At 43.1% G+C, this 15,070-nt stretch overlaps 1 protein-coding gene across 5 annotated transcripts in view; it reads right to left on the reverse strand.

Moving 5' to 3' along the window:
• Nucleotides 1–12,816, reverse strand: part of UGT8 (UDP glycosyltransferase 8) — a 105,552-nt gene extending 92,736 nt beyond the window's left edge. For 3 of the 5 annotated variants that reach the window (XR_005382610.1, XR_005382609.1, XR_005382611.1), the window contains exon 1: nt 11,914–12,159. The gene's annotated coding sequence lies outside the window, so the exon portion shown is untranslated. Of the gene's footprint in view, nt 1–11,913; nt 12,160–12,692 lie in introns of those variants that run through there. The other 2 variants (XM_038581780.1, XR_005382612.1) reach the window with 2 other exon arrangements.
• Between the last annotated feature and the right edge of the window lie 2,254 nt (nt 12,817–15,070).

Here is a 15,070-nt window from a genome sequence, read left to right on the forward strand (position 1 = left end):
CCAAATATTTTTAAAATATGTATTTTCATTTAAAACATGTCAAAGTATGCCTGGGTGGCTCTGTCAGTTAAGCGTCTGCCTTTGGCTCAGGTCATGATCCTAGGGTCCTGGAATGGAGTCCCATGTTGGGCACTCTGCTGGGCAGGAAGTCCGCTTCTCCCTCTTTCTCTGCCTCTTCCCCTAGCTTGTGCTCTCTCTCTCTCAAATAAACAAATAAAATCTTTAAAAAAAAACAAAGTCCCAATTTAAAGACTAAAGATAACTGAGTCCAAATCTTCTCATTTGTAAAGAAAGGGACAAGTTCTCGAGGGGAGGGGAGGGAGGCAGTTGCCTAGCATCACCTGGATAAGTTTGTAGTTACTCACTGACAGAGTGGGACCTAGCACTCAGGTTTCCTGGGTCCTAATTCACTATCTCTTATCTGTACCATATAAAGACCCTCCAAAGTGGCCACTGCCATATGTCAGGCAATAGATAACTTTTTCCTAAATTCTGAGACACCCAAATCAAAAGCAGTTTCTGAAAAGCTTTAATAATGACCTTCTTTAAACCTTTTTACAAAAAACTTTTAAATTTTATGCTAGGTTTTTAAAAATCACCATGTATTCTGGCTCTAAGGCAGAAGAGTTCTATCATATAATAGGCTGCTTGAAAAAAAAAATAGGCTGCTTGTTGAATGAATGTCTGAATTAATTCGCCTATGTTACAGATACTCACTATACAGACCCTCCAGGAATCAACATGTCTAGTTCAAAACATCTCATGTCTTTTTGGGCAGAGAAGTATGAGGAGGAATAGGAATGCATTTAAGGAGTATCAAAATTGCAAGCTAAAGTATCTTTACTGTCAAAATAACGATGAAAAAGCATAAAGCAGTTGGGGTTCTTATTCAGGCTGGACTACTACTATACAAGGTGATTTGAATAAAATACCAGCTCCTGTGTAAGTGATGGGCACACCCCTATGACCCCACACACACCTTTACCCACATCCTCCCCTCCCCAATCACTAGGGTCCCTCTTCTGATTTCCCCACCAAAGGCAGGAACATTACCTCCAGAAGGGCAGGCAGGAGTAGGAAGAAAGAGAGTGGGACAGCAAAAGGAAGGAGCAGGACAGCCAGGGGACCTTGTTTCTGTAGATTCTGCGTAGTTGTGAAATCTGGACAAGAACGATATCCCAAAGCATATGCTACATAAATTCTAACTGACCAAAATACCATAGTTACCTCCCAAATGGGCTCAATAATTAAAAAAAAAAAAAAAAAAAATTAAGAAGAGGCAAACAGCAGACTCTGGCATCACTTCTTATGAATAGTTTAACCAAACCTGTTTATTTTCTTTTCAGTTTGGTTGAAGAAATTCCTTAAAATGTGCTCATTCCTATTCCCACTCCTACTGCCCTGCCCAGAAGGAGACAGAAGAAGAGACATTTAGAACCAGAGCATTTTGCCAATTACCAAAGGAGGAAATAAGCACAGAAGAGGAAAAATAAAATAAATAAATTAATTAATTAATTAAAAAAAAGCACAGAAGAGGGAAAAAAAGAACTCTGCCTGGACTGGTGCTTTAAATTAATTGGTATGAAATGTCTTATCTGGGGGTGGGGAGGAAGGGAGCAATTCAAATGTCTCCTAAGTCAGATCTTCCTAATATGTGTAATCATTTCTTTCTCCAACTACTGTTTCATGACATCAGGTGTGCTTATATTCAGATATAAACACAGAATACAAAACTAAATACATGTAATTATCTCTGTCATTATTTCCTTTTATTAGCCTTGCCTAAAGTTAGCTGTGCATGTACTTCCATCCATTAGTAGCCCCAGGTAAATTCAAAAAGACAAACCTACTAAATGACAATAAATATTATAATAAAGAGTACAAAGGACTTACAATGTAGAGATAACAGATAATAACATCTAACTTTGGTGTGACTAAGTGATACAGCAGTCTACATAGCACATTTCACTTAAAAGCAAAATAAGGGAACATTTCAAGGTTGAATTATACAAATTTGGAAAGAACAAACAAAGATAAAACATCAACATACATATAGAAAATTGGAGAATGCGTCTCCCTTACTGCCCTAGTCACTAAAGGTACCACTCAATTTTGTTTTAAAATCCTATCTGTGATCAATGTGTTTGTCTGAGACATTATGAGGCAACTATGGGCAAAGGCCCACCTTCTAAGGGCTCATATCTTCTCAGAGAGAGAATTAACCTAATTCAGTATTAAAGGATCATCAATATAAGTAGAAAAGAAAGTCAAAGAAAATCAAAAGAGACTGGGAAGCAGTAGTCTGAGATGGAACTTAAGTGTCAATATGGTGAAAGATGAAAATTTGCAAGTCCAGAGAGAAAAAAGGCAGGACAAATCAGGTGGGGGAATATCCTGAAACAAATACCTCTAGGAATAAATGGAATGGGGACCTATTGGAGGGTGATCAGAATGCAACTGGACAGTAAGGCCCCAAAAGCCTTAATTTCCCACGTGAAAATTAATGGCACAGTTGAATGGCACTCTTGGAAGCCAAATGGGCCCCAGTAAGGGATGGAGAGAAGAGGAACAAAGGAGCAGGGTGTGGTGAGAAGGAGGCACTGATGTGGTCAGCAAGTGACAGGGACTGAATCAGGCAGCAGAAGCTAAGTGTAAAGTATCAATGTGTGAAAGGTCTTCATGAAGAAGACAGTGAGTGATGGAGTTAGGGACCAGCTGGATATAAGGGGAAAAAAGGAGGCTAGATCCCAAAATGACACCCAAGTCTATGCCCAAAGACAGGCAAATGAGGGGTCAGACCTGAGTCTGGAAGCTGAGCTGAAACTCTACAGAGGAAGTACCTAAGAAGTCAGAGCTAGACTTGCAAACTGTGAATCCTCTATTTAAAAATAAAAATGCAGTGTATGAGTGCGAATAGCCAACCATTCCAGGGGCTCAAGGGGAAGAAAATCTCAGGTAATGGGTAAAGAGTCTCTCGTGAGGCCTAAGGAAAGAGTTATTTAAAGGATGAATGGATAAAGAAGATGTGGTCTATGTATACAATGGAATATTCCTCAGCCATTAGAAACGACAAATACCCACCATTTGCTTCAACGTGGATGGAACTGGAGGGTATTATGCTGAGTGAAGTAAGTCAAACGGAGAAGGACAAACATTATATGTTCTCATTCATTTGGGGAATATAAATAATAGTGAAAGGGAATATAAGGGAAGGAAGAAATGTGTGGGAAATATCAGAAAGGGAGACAGAACATGAAGACTCCTAACTCTGGGAAACGAACTAGGGGTGGTGGAAGGGGGGGGGTGAATGGGTGACGGGCACTGAGGGGGGCACTTGATGGGATGAGCACTGGGTGTTATTCTGTAAGTTGGCAAATTGAACACCAATAAAAAATAAATTTATTAAAAAATAAATTAATTAAATAAAGGTCATTTCAGGTGCACCTGGGTGGCTCAGTTGGTTAAGCGTCTGCCTTCAGCTCAGGTCATGGTCTCAGGGTCCTGGGATGGACCCCCTTACTAGGCTCCCTGCTCAATGGGGAGTCTCCTTCTCACTCTTCCCTTTCCCCCGCTCCTGTGCGTACTCTCTCTCTCTCTCTCTCTCTCAAATAACTAAATAAAATAAAAAAAATAAAAATAAAAATAAAAATAAAAATAAAGGTCATTTCCATGGCATCCAGGTTTCAGCAGGTGGTGAGCTATAGTTCCAGGGCACCGCTCTAGGAAAGAAGCCTGTGTTCCAACACCAAATCCTCACAGACTATCCTAGTGATCTCCAGAAGTTACTTAAGAGCTCTGCATTCCCAGGTCATGGTTTATAAAACATGACTACCTCCTGGACAACCCTCAGGGTGGAATGAGGATAAATCTATTAGGGTATATGAGTAAGAAATTTGATTACAAATAAGCTGTATGAATAGAACATTTCACTACTGTTCAAGGGAACTATGTACTTCAAACACAAAGTTAGTGTTAAGAGATGTTAACTACAACATTTTCCCATGAATATTCCCAGTAAGCCTCAGCTCTGACCCTGTAAAGTGTTCCCTAGATTGGATATTGAAGACCACAGGTGTTTGCTTGTTTTAATTAAACTCATTCTCAGACCAAAGCTTACACAAAGCCTAGAACGGACACTGACAACACTTGACTTCTTCCTCTTTTTTTGTTTTCCCCTCCACTATTGTTTCTCCTTTCCCTCTGTTCACCTAGTTCTAATTCCCTATTTCTTATTTCCTTCTTTCAGTTCCCTTTACTCTCACTCTAGCTCCTTGATGATACGTTCTCACAAATGCCCCCAAAGGATTTTCAAAACCCTGGAGAAAGAGTCAGTGATTAGCATTAATATTCCTTAAAATAGTTCCACCCTTGACCTTATCCACAAATTTCACTGCTTTCCTTACCATTTAAATAGACGGGCAAACCTGCTTGACCAGTTTCCCTCTAAGCCCTGCTCTTTCTGATTGGCTGGTGTGTACAAAGGAACAACAGGTACAGCCCAACAAATGCAAAAGCTATGTAAAGCACAGGGCCTTTCTTCCTGAGAACCTACTGGGAAGGGCCTGCAGGCCCTGCACTATCCAATACTATCCAATCTTAAAGCAACTCTCTCAAAGCAGGAAGGCAACATACCAAAGTATTCATTCATTCCACTGCTAATTAAAACAAACAGGAACACACAAAAACCACAACAGAAATCTTTCTGTTGATGTCTTCTCTTAGGAACAAGGGATGTTATGATGAGGGATCACATTAAGCCTTTATCTTAAATCCAGAAGTTTAAAAAAGTCTGGTGGATGGAACTCCATTCAAAATGTGGTGCAGAGAGCAGCCTGGGTGGCTCAGCGGTTTAGCGCCGCCTTCAGTCCAGGGTGTGATCCTGGAGACCCGGGATCGAGTCCTGCGCGTCCGGCTCCCTGCATGGAGCCTGCTTCTCCCTCTGCCTGTGTCTCTGCCTCTCTCTCTCTTTCTCTCTCTCTCTCTCTGTCTCTCATGAATAAATAAATAAAATCTTTAAAAAAACAAACAAAAAACAAAATGTGGTACAGAGGTGTGTCCAAGTTTGGTGGTGGTGTGCTAGTGGTGTGTATCGGCTTAAATAGATTAGAGAAATTTGAATTTGCAAAGCAGATTAATGGAAAAAGGTTTCTTCTTATGGAAAGATTTACTTTGATATTGCTGTAAATAGCAGTGCATCTCTTGATACACTGATATGCTTAGTGCCCACATTTGTCCATATTTTTTACTGTAAAATGTATGAAACATACAGAAAAGTCCTATAAAGATTAACAAATATCTGTATATCCATCACCTTTATTTTAAATTCTATAAATATGACTCGGTTTATAAAAACTGAATTTTTATACAACTATTCAAATACAGCATATTCATACACTAGATTCTACTTTCTTTAAAAAATATATTTAAAAATATATATATTTTTTTTATTTCATGGGGACATATTATTAAACTAAAATGTCTCACTTGGAGGAAAATCAGCACCACAGTTATTACTTATTAAAGCCAGTTATAGCCAATGTAACAGCTAAAAAATTATGACTTGATTTCTTGAAAATATATCAAGTATTAATTTTTTAAAAACAGAATTGAAAAATACAAAATCATTCTACACGTATTATATATCAATAATATTCCAATATCAAGCAAATATCTACCGAATTGGTTATAATGTAAATTTTTTAGTGAACTGGGATACCTACAGAAGTATTTCTATTCTTGGAGCACCTGGGTGGCTCAGTGGTTGAGCATCCGCCTTTGGCTCAGAGCGTGATCCTGTGATCCCAGGGTCCTGGGTTTGAGTCCCACATCATGTTCCCCATGGGGAACCTGCTTCTTCCTCTGCCTATGTCTCTGCCTCTCTCTGTGTCTTGTGAATAAATAAATAAAATATTTTTTTTTAATTCTAAAAACTAAGTATACGCCAAGTGCCAAATGACAAGTGGTGAATAATGGTAATAAGCATGTACTGAAACATACCAATTTGAACTAAAAAAGAAAAATCTATAGTATTTATAACAAGTTAATCACCAATATGCCTTACAATCAATTAGTAAATAATATGCATTATGTTCGATTGTTGATTGGTTCCCAAACCAGTTCATACATGCAAACATTTTCTCAAAATGCTCACTAATTACAGGGTGAAAAATGTATATACATAGTAAAACAGAAATCTAATTTTAGATGTTTATCTCCAATATAAAGCATTATCTCATCCAAATAGAGAAAATCCAAGGGAAAAAAAAAGTAGGCATTTTTAAATATTACTATGGTACACCTAATTTTTTAAAAAACAAATAATAAATCAGTCTTTCTCCTATTATACAAGTTAGTAATTGCTTCCCATAGTGTTGACTTTTAAGACCATATAAGATATGAAAGTACCTTCTGATCATCAAATATTAATATCATTTGTCTTCTTGTTTTTGTTCAGACTCTTCTAAAATGAATAATCTATCCCTTATTAGATTATCTAAAAAACTAGAACTCACTTATAATACCAAAAATAATTTAACAAGACATTTAAAATGTCTACGATTTGACTACCAGATGCTTTTTTTTTTTTTTTTAAGATTTTATTTATTTATCCATGAGAGACACAGAGAGAGAGGCAAAGACACAGGCAGAGGGAGAAGCAGGCTCCATGCAGGGAGCCCGACTTGGGATTCGATCTCAGGTCTCCAGGATCACGCCCTGCACTGAAGGCGGCGCCAAACCGCTGAGCCACCTGGGCTGCCCGGGGCTACCCCTACCAGATGCTTTTAAAAAAACAACCTGTATACTACAGAACCCTCCAGGCTGGTAGAAGCTTGGCTTGTCCTGAGGATCCCAACAACTCCCCGCCCCCCCCCCCCAGCTCTTGCAATTCCCACCCTCTCCTCAAGGAAGGCTTTCTGATGCTCTCTCTGCTCCCTTCAAACCTTCCAATTGCCCCTAATTCTACCGGCTTCCTCCCCAAAGGCTGTAAATCTGATCAAGTTTTCCTCTTAAATATATCTTTAATCACCCTCCTTGAACCCTGAGAGCACGTACTGCTGAAAGCAATAGTCTCTACAGACCAAGTAATCACCAAATCCAAGTTCCGCTTTTCATAAAAAACAGCCAGCATTTAATGAACGCAAATCAATAACCTCTTAGGTAGGGAGCTTGCCAGACTTTAATCTCATCTGATCTTCACCGTAGCCACATGGTGTAGGCACTTTGACTCTCTTTTTGTAAATGAGAACTATAGTCTAAGTTCAAGGCACAGAGTTAGGGGCAGAACCAGGACTGTCCAATACCTTTCATTTTAGTACTTAATTTTACTTCTTGAACTTCTTTCCTCCTTCAACTACTAAAAAAGCTGTTCTCCCCCAATTTTCCTCCTGCTTTTCACTCTGTACTTCTCATTCCTTACTGCTCCCCTATTTCTCACCTAACGTTTACATTTTAAGATTCCCCAGGCTTTTATCTCCCTCTTACTCTTTGTACCTATCCTGGAAGGCATATCGATTTCCTTTTTTTTTTTTTTTTTCAACCACCCATGTACTGAAAACTGCTAAATCAGTGCATCCATCCATCCATCTAACCGTCCATTTGTCCACCTACCTATTTAACCATCCGTTTATCTACCTTATTTATCCAGCCAAGACCTCTCTACTCGGAACTTCTGTGCAATGATCCACTGGGCCAGCCTCTTCGGTTGGATTTTCTGTAAGTACTTCACATTCTTTTCCAAAACGGAACTCTATCACCCTTGCTCCTCCAACCTGCCTCTCCTTTAAAGTTCCTATCCCATCCTCATGTCACCTACCATGTAATCACTCACCAGAGATTCTCCTACCTTATCATCCATGTGATCAAACCCTTTTCTTCACCTCACTGCTACCACACTACAGTATAAGGTCCTCAACAAGATCACTCCAATACCTTCCAAACCACCAATCCTGTCTCATATTCCTCAGATCCATCCTTGTTGATGGCTGTGAGAGTTAACTTTTCATCATATCACTCTTTTGTTTGGAACAAACTTGGGCAGAAAATGGTCCATATTCTTTATGATGGCAAACAGCCCCCCATGACCTTGCCTGTGCCTATAACACTGACTTTTATGTCACCTTCTCTACAAAGCGTCTCTAGTCTTCTGCTCACTTCCAAATGCCTGTTCAGGGCACTCTGCATATCTTTATCACAGCACTCATAGACTTTACGGCATTATATTGCACTTATTGAAACTAATTTGTTTTCAATCTATCTAACCTCTTAAAGCCAGAGCCCTTCCAGGGTTTTCTGTGTCTGTATATCCCCAGAGCACAACAATACAATATGCTCTTAATAAATATTTGTTGAATAAAAGAATGAATGCTTGTAAAATGGTTTGGGTTAGAAAGATGTTGATTACTACTATTTTCTAAGGTTAAATTAAACTAATTTATTCAAACTAATTTGATTACGTAGCTCCTTCATACGTAGGTAAGCAAAATAATATTGAAATGACTGACTTAGCTTCAACTATGGTTATCAAGATTATCAAGTCATACTTCTTATTCCTGGCTTCCAGAATAAGAAAACTTAATAACATTACATATGGCTAGCTAGTTTCAATGGCAGAAAGTGGTACAGAAAATATCACTGTATACATATTCCTAAACAAAAGCAATCTGGCCTACTGTAACAGTACTGTTTTTAAGGGCTACTTCGATTTCTCAGAAAAGCAAAGATTTTTCAGTAGACTGGACCGTCTGAAATTAAGAGACCCTTCTAAAGATCTTATACACAAAATATTCTGTAAAACAATATTGTATTAAAACCATTTATGTACAGAGGCCATCCTACTAGGAACCTCAGCCATATAGCTTACAATCCAGCCCAGAAATAAAGCATGAGAACAGCAAGTACCTGTCACAAAGTCCACAGGGTTTATATTCGGTCAATAGCCCACATCATTTCACAGAAAAAAAAAAAGACAACAGATAATACAGCAGCAGGACACGCTCACAGCCTGACAGCAGTAGAAAGTGATAGCTGATAACAGAAAGAGAACCCAGAAAAACCATAAAAGGAAGAATAGTACTTCTGTCTCCAATCTAGTATTTCGACAGGGCAAACTGAGACCACTTACTATAAACAAAAACAGTTCTATACACCTCAACGATTAGCACCATTCAATTCTTTATGAATTCATGCTCATGAAGACAAGCCAACAAAAAAAATTAGCTTAAATCCAGGGGAGCAAGTAGGAGTGTAAGATTTAGAAATTATTTGCTTTTATAGCTGCATTTTTAAGTTTCAGTAATTGATGATGTGAGGACACAGCCATGGAGAAGATGCACTTATGCAAATAAGCAACGGCCCAGATGGCATCAATATCCATAAACAGAGCATTATTATATATTATAAAAACAATCAAAAGTTCATACTCTCTTGATATATCTGAAAATCTAGTGTAAATTAAGTAGCATCAATTCAATATTTTTTTTTTAAGATTTGATTTATTTATTCATGAGAGACATGGAGAGAGAAAGTGAGGCAGAGGGAGAAGCAGGCTCCATGCAGGGAGCCGATGCAGGACTCCATCCAGGTACTCCCAGGACTTTGGGATCACACCCCCAGCCAAAGGCAGACAGACAGACACTCAATGCTCAAAGCCACCCAGGCGTCCCAGCATCAACTCAATATTATTTGACAAATAAATATATAACTTTGAAAAGGAATCTGAAAATTGGGCATGTGGTTATTTTTCTTCCTTTATCATCAATATTTAAGTGGTAATAAAGCTGACAAGGTATTATGAAATGTTTTAAGTAACTTAAATCAAATGTCAAACTCTTTATACATGAAAATATAGATTTCATAAGAAATAAATTTTGTTGTAAATATCTTTATTTAATCCACTGGTTTAATTTCCTAATGAGTGCACCAAGTTGTTTTGTTGTTGTTGTTGTTGTTGGGTTTTGTTTTGTTTTTTTTTTTGCACCAAGTATTACTACAAGAAGCATAAAGCTCTGAAAATTATATATTTAAAGAGTTCGGATCTCTACATTTGCATTCCTCAGAAAAAGTCAGAAGTATTGTTTCTACTCAGTGATGCCCAGCTACAAAAACACTATTAAGCTTTCACCAAATGTCCAAGCATTATACTTCACTGTAGTTTTTAAACAATCCTATGGCACTAAATCACACAACACTCACTGGATGTCACCTTTATCTTGTGGGTGGCAGGCAAATCAAACAATACTAGAGTATTTCCCTCTGGAATGATCTAGAATTGTTGCTGAATAGTTAGGTTCCTAAAGCCAAACCTCAAACTAACTACCAGAAGATAGTTTTTACATTAGAAAACTAAATCCACTGTTTCCTCTTTGGGATTGGGGGGAAAAATGCTGATTTATGATTTAACTTAGTTAACAAATTCTGGATTCCCTTATCATATAACACTGACTCTTCAATTAATTTAAAAACCTCCAGAGAATAAAGTGTGATTAATCCTAATAGGATTAGAATACCAATTAAACAGGACCTTCTATCCTTTCCTTCAAATGGCAATCTTTTTTTTTTTTTTTTTTTTTTACCCTCTAAGGATATATAAGCACGGCAATTCTGAGTGGAGACCTTTTTTCGAACACGAAATTACAGAAAAAGAAACCCCAGCACTCTTGGCAAATAGCCAACCAGCCACACCTTCGGGCTATTAATCTTGAAAAACTCCATACACAAGGGGACAGCCTTAAAGGGACTGTGTTTCTGTTTGTTTGTGTGATCTTTTCTGGGTGCAACCCACCTGAGATAAAAGGCTCTGTCTTAGGAACACTGACTGACTCAGAGTACAGGTGACTTGGGGTCACCTGGGAACCCCGCCCACCGCCCGTCCTCTCCCTAAGGGCGTCTGTTCAACACGCTCCAGCCTCCCAAGGAGTTAGCCTCTGGGGCTCGGAGAAGTCCTCCCGCCCCGCCCCCCACCTCGCCCTCCCCAGGGCCCCGAGATGCTTGAAGGTGACGGGAACCGGCGGTACAGGTGCGGGGGCGGCTCTTTCCCCAAGGAAGCGCTTGCCGAGGGGCGCCTCCACCGCGCTCAACTCCCTCCACCTAGAGCTCAACCGCGCAGTTTACCGGGACGCAGGCGCGCGCCCCCCGCCGCCTCCGCCCGTCCCCCGCAGCCCCGCTCCTGCAGCCCGGGGACGGCGCCCTGCTCCCCGCAGGCTGCTCTGAGGCCAGGGCACGCCGCAGGGCTCCCGCCACCGCGTGGGGAGCGGCGCGCGACCCTGCCGCCCCCGCGCATCCCGGGGAGGGGCCGCACCGGCAGGCGGGCAGCGGCAGAGGCTCAAAGGTCCCGACCGAGGGAGCGGCGAGCGTGCAGGGGCGGGGGCGCGCAGCCCCGACACTCCCCACCCCCACACGCTCGGCTCGGCTGCCCTTCGGGGAGCGGGCGCAGGGGGAGACTGTCCCGGGAGGCCCGAAACTTCCTGGCCCCCCAGGCCGGCCCGCAGCGGGCTCCCGCCCGGGGGCTCCCGGACGCCCATCCCTCCAGGGTCAAGTGCCAGGTCCTCGGCCGGACCCGCGCCAGGGTATCCCCTCCCGTCTCGAGTTCGGCGCGCACCTGCCCAAGAAGACCCTCCAACGGGCGCCATATGGAAGAGCAGAGAGCAGCACCGGAGCGACCCCGGGCAGCGGGGAAAGCTCCCCGGCACAGCCCCTCAACCTCTCTCCCCGCTCCCCACCCCCACGCCCCACTCCCTACCTCGCTCAGCCCAGCCCCCTGGGCCCTTTCCACCCCAGCCCGCCAGCCCCCCAGCCCCCCAGCCCCGGGATCGCAGCCACGCGCCCAGCGCTCACCTCCGGGAGCAAACAACGCCCATCTCCTCCCCCCCGCCCGCCCCCGTCCTCCCGCGGGAACCGCGCGGTCCCTCGACTCACCTCGGCTCTCGGCTGCTGCGCGTGAGTTTGAATGTGTCTCCGCCGCGTAATCGTATCCGGGGACAGAAGGGACCCGTGTTTGTGCGCTGGATCGGGTGTCGCCGCCTTCGGTGGCTCGGGGGCGTGATGGACGCTGTGGAGTTAGTGCGTTAGCTTGGGACGGACTCACGGGGCTCGCGATTGATGGCAAAGCTTTAACGGTGCCCTCCCTCGGGCCCGCAGCGCGCCTGCTCCTCCGCTGCTCCCCGCGGGGGGCGCCCCCCCCCCAGCCGCGCCGCGCCCCGCCCCGCCCCGCGCTCGGCTAGAAGAGCTGGAGCGCGCCCCTCTCCTCCCGCGTCCGGCTCGGCGGGGCACCAGCGGGCGCCGCGCGCTCAGCCTCGCACTCAGCCTCGCATCACTCGCCAGGGTCTGCGGACGCCTGCTGCCGCCGCCCCGGCCGCGACATGGGTGCGGACGCGCCTTCGTGCGACGCGCTCGCGGGCTGGGCGGGCGGCAGGTCCTGGCACCGGGATGCTCGCCCCGCGCGGCGGCGGGCGGCGGGCGGGCGGTGGGACGCTGGGGAGCCCGGGGCCCGCGCGCGCTCGAGCTGGGAACCCTGGGACTGGCTGGTGGCCCCGCCCCCGCTCCCCCGCTCCCCCGCTCCCCCTGCTCGGCGAGCCCTGTGCCCTTTCTGCCACCCTGCTCTGGTCCCCGTGCCCGCCTTTTTTTTTTTTTTTTTTTTCCTTCTCACCACGCTGTTGCAGTGCGAATCAACGTGGCGTTAGCGCGCCTTCGCTCACCTTCCCCGCTCCTAGTCTGCGGCGCTCCTCTAGAGCCGCTAAAAAGTTGGACTTGGGCAAAGGGAGGCAGAGGAGACCCGCGGAGGAATGAGGAGGGAGGGTCAGGGTCAGGTGATGAAGCACCTGCCTCCTGAATCCGAAAGCTCAAAAAAAAAAAAAAAAAAAAAAAAAACGAGTTTGGAGATCCCGGAAAAAGTAATTTGGGTTGCTGGGCTCAGGAACGTCCCTCCTCGCAGGCTTCTGCGGAAAGGGCCGTCTGTGCTTGGCGCGGCGGAGTCCGTGGCGCCCTCATCCTTGCGAGTCCGTTTGCGCCGCGGATCCTTGCGGGCTCGGCGTTCGGGCGGGGAAGCGGCGTGGCGCAGCCGGGCCTGCTGGGGCAGCCTTCTTGGGGCGCCTCAGACCCCGGAGGCCCAGCGCCTTTACGCGTCTGGGGGTAGATCGTGAGCTCCCTGGGAACCAGGAAACCCGAATAGCGTTGTTCGATTTTTCTCTAAGCCCCATTGGCCTTGTACTCCATAAGTACCTACACGACGGGAGCGGGATGGTTTACGTCACGACTTTCAGAGAAGCAAAAATGATGTGGGGCGTACATTCTAGAAGCTAAAATGCCTCCACCGCTCACAAACATACGTTTAAATAGTGGGGGGGGGGGGGGGGGGGGGGAAAAAAAAGCCAAGTCAGGCCATTCTTTCCTTGCCCCGAACCGATTTTCAGAAATAGGTTGGGACACTCTGCGCTTAGATAAGAAGCCAGAAATTATGTTTTATTGTGTGTGTTGTTACTTAGTGATAAATGGGAAAAATACACTAATATACACCATTGTCCTCATGGTGTTAATGCTCCTGTATTTAGTAAATCCAGGATCTAAAGTCCATGTGCTATAAAGAATGTTCATTGATGGAAAGACTTACAAATGCTGGATTCAAAAGAATGCGCTTGCCTTCTTTGCAGATTAGAAATTTCATGAGAAGTATGTTCTCAGTCTGTACCTGTCATAAGATTATCATTGCATATATTTACTTTTTATTTACCTTGCATTAGAAAAAAAAGAAACTAAGCATTAAACAACCGATAATGATCTGACGTAAGAGAACTTAAGCATTACTTTAAAGACTTATCTCTCAAGAGTGGAGCTTCAAGGGGTTGTTCAAGCAATTGCAAGCCATTGTTTTTTTGTTTTGTTTTGTGGGTTTTTTTTTTTGAATTTTATTTATTTATTCATGCGAGACACTGAGAGAGAGAGAGAGAGAGAGAGGCAGAGACACAGGCAGAGGGAGAAGCAGGCTCCATGCAGGGAGTCCGACCTGGGACTCTATTCTGGGTCTCCAGGATCACGACCCGGGCTGAAGGCGGTGCTAAACCGCTGAGCCACCCGGGCTGCCCCATTGTTTTAATAATACATGTGTAAGCTCTTGGTTAAAAAAAAAAAAAAATCATTAGAAATTTAACAGAAACTTTTATTTTATGAAAAGCCTTTCTAAAATATGTGTCACATTCCTTTGCTTAATAAAACATGAAAACTGACATGAGATTTTTGTCAGACTTTTGGAAAGAAAATGCATTACTCTATTGTGTGTAGATATGTCCCTGTGTATTGTTTGCATGGTCTCTCTGGTGCCTTCCATGGTCTTTATCTAATGATTATTGAATTTCTCACCCGTCTGCACTCAAAGGACAGTGCATAACTTAAAATAGGTTAAGTCAGCCATTGTATAAATAGTTAAATTGCATTTTTGGAGCTTGTAGTTATAAAAGAAATTGGTAAGATTCTCTTTTTTAAAAAAATCTACCAGCACTTAGCACTTAATATTATTGGTGGAATGACTCGATAAAGTAAATAATGAAAGCATTTGCATATTTTCCATATTTAAGTCATCCTTCCAAGCCTCCATTCAGATTATCTTTTGTGTATAAAATGCTGAATTGGACAGCATCAAATTGGACAGCATATCTGTAATAAGGAACTTCTAGCCAATGTGAAATATGTAGTAAATTCCTCATTATTTCTTATAGAGCATGTGTATCAGTATATTCAATGGTTTTTTTTTTTTTAAATGCTTGTTAATGAATTTTCTGCCAGTTGGGCCTATCTGATTTTTTTTTTTTTTTTAAATAAACAATAACCTATGAGAGATACTAGCTTAGCCTGGTGATTATTAACCCTGAACTCTGGAACCAGATTTTCCTAGAATTGAATTTCAATTAATTATAATTGGCACAGTTTTGTATTAGTTGATCTTGTAATGTAGACCATATATAGTACAGCAGAATGAATTAAGATTTAATCACGGGAAGAGATATGAGTGGCTATATATTCCAACAGCCCTTCACTAACATTCCCAAATATTCTAATATATTGCAACATCACTAACTTCACA

Source organism: Canis lupus, chromosome 32 (assembly GCF_011100685.1).
Source record: "Canis lupus familiaris isolate Mischka breed German Shepherd chromosome 32, alternate assembly UU_Cfam_GSD_1.0, whole genome shotgun sequence".
NCBI classification, from domain to species: Eukaryota; Metazoa; Chordata; class Mammalia; order Carnivora; family Canidae; genus Canis; species Canis lupus.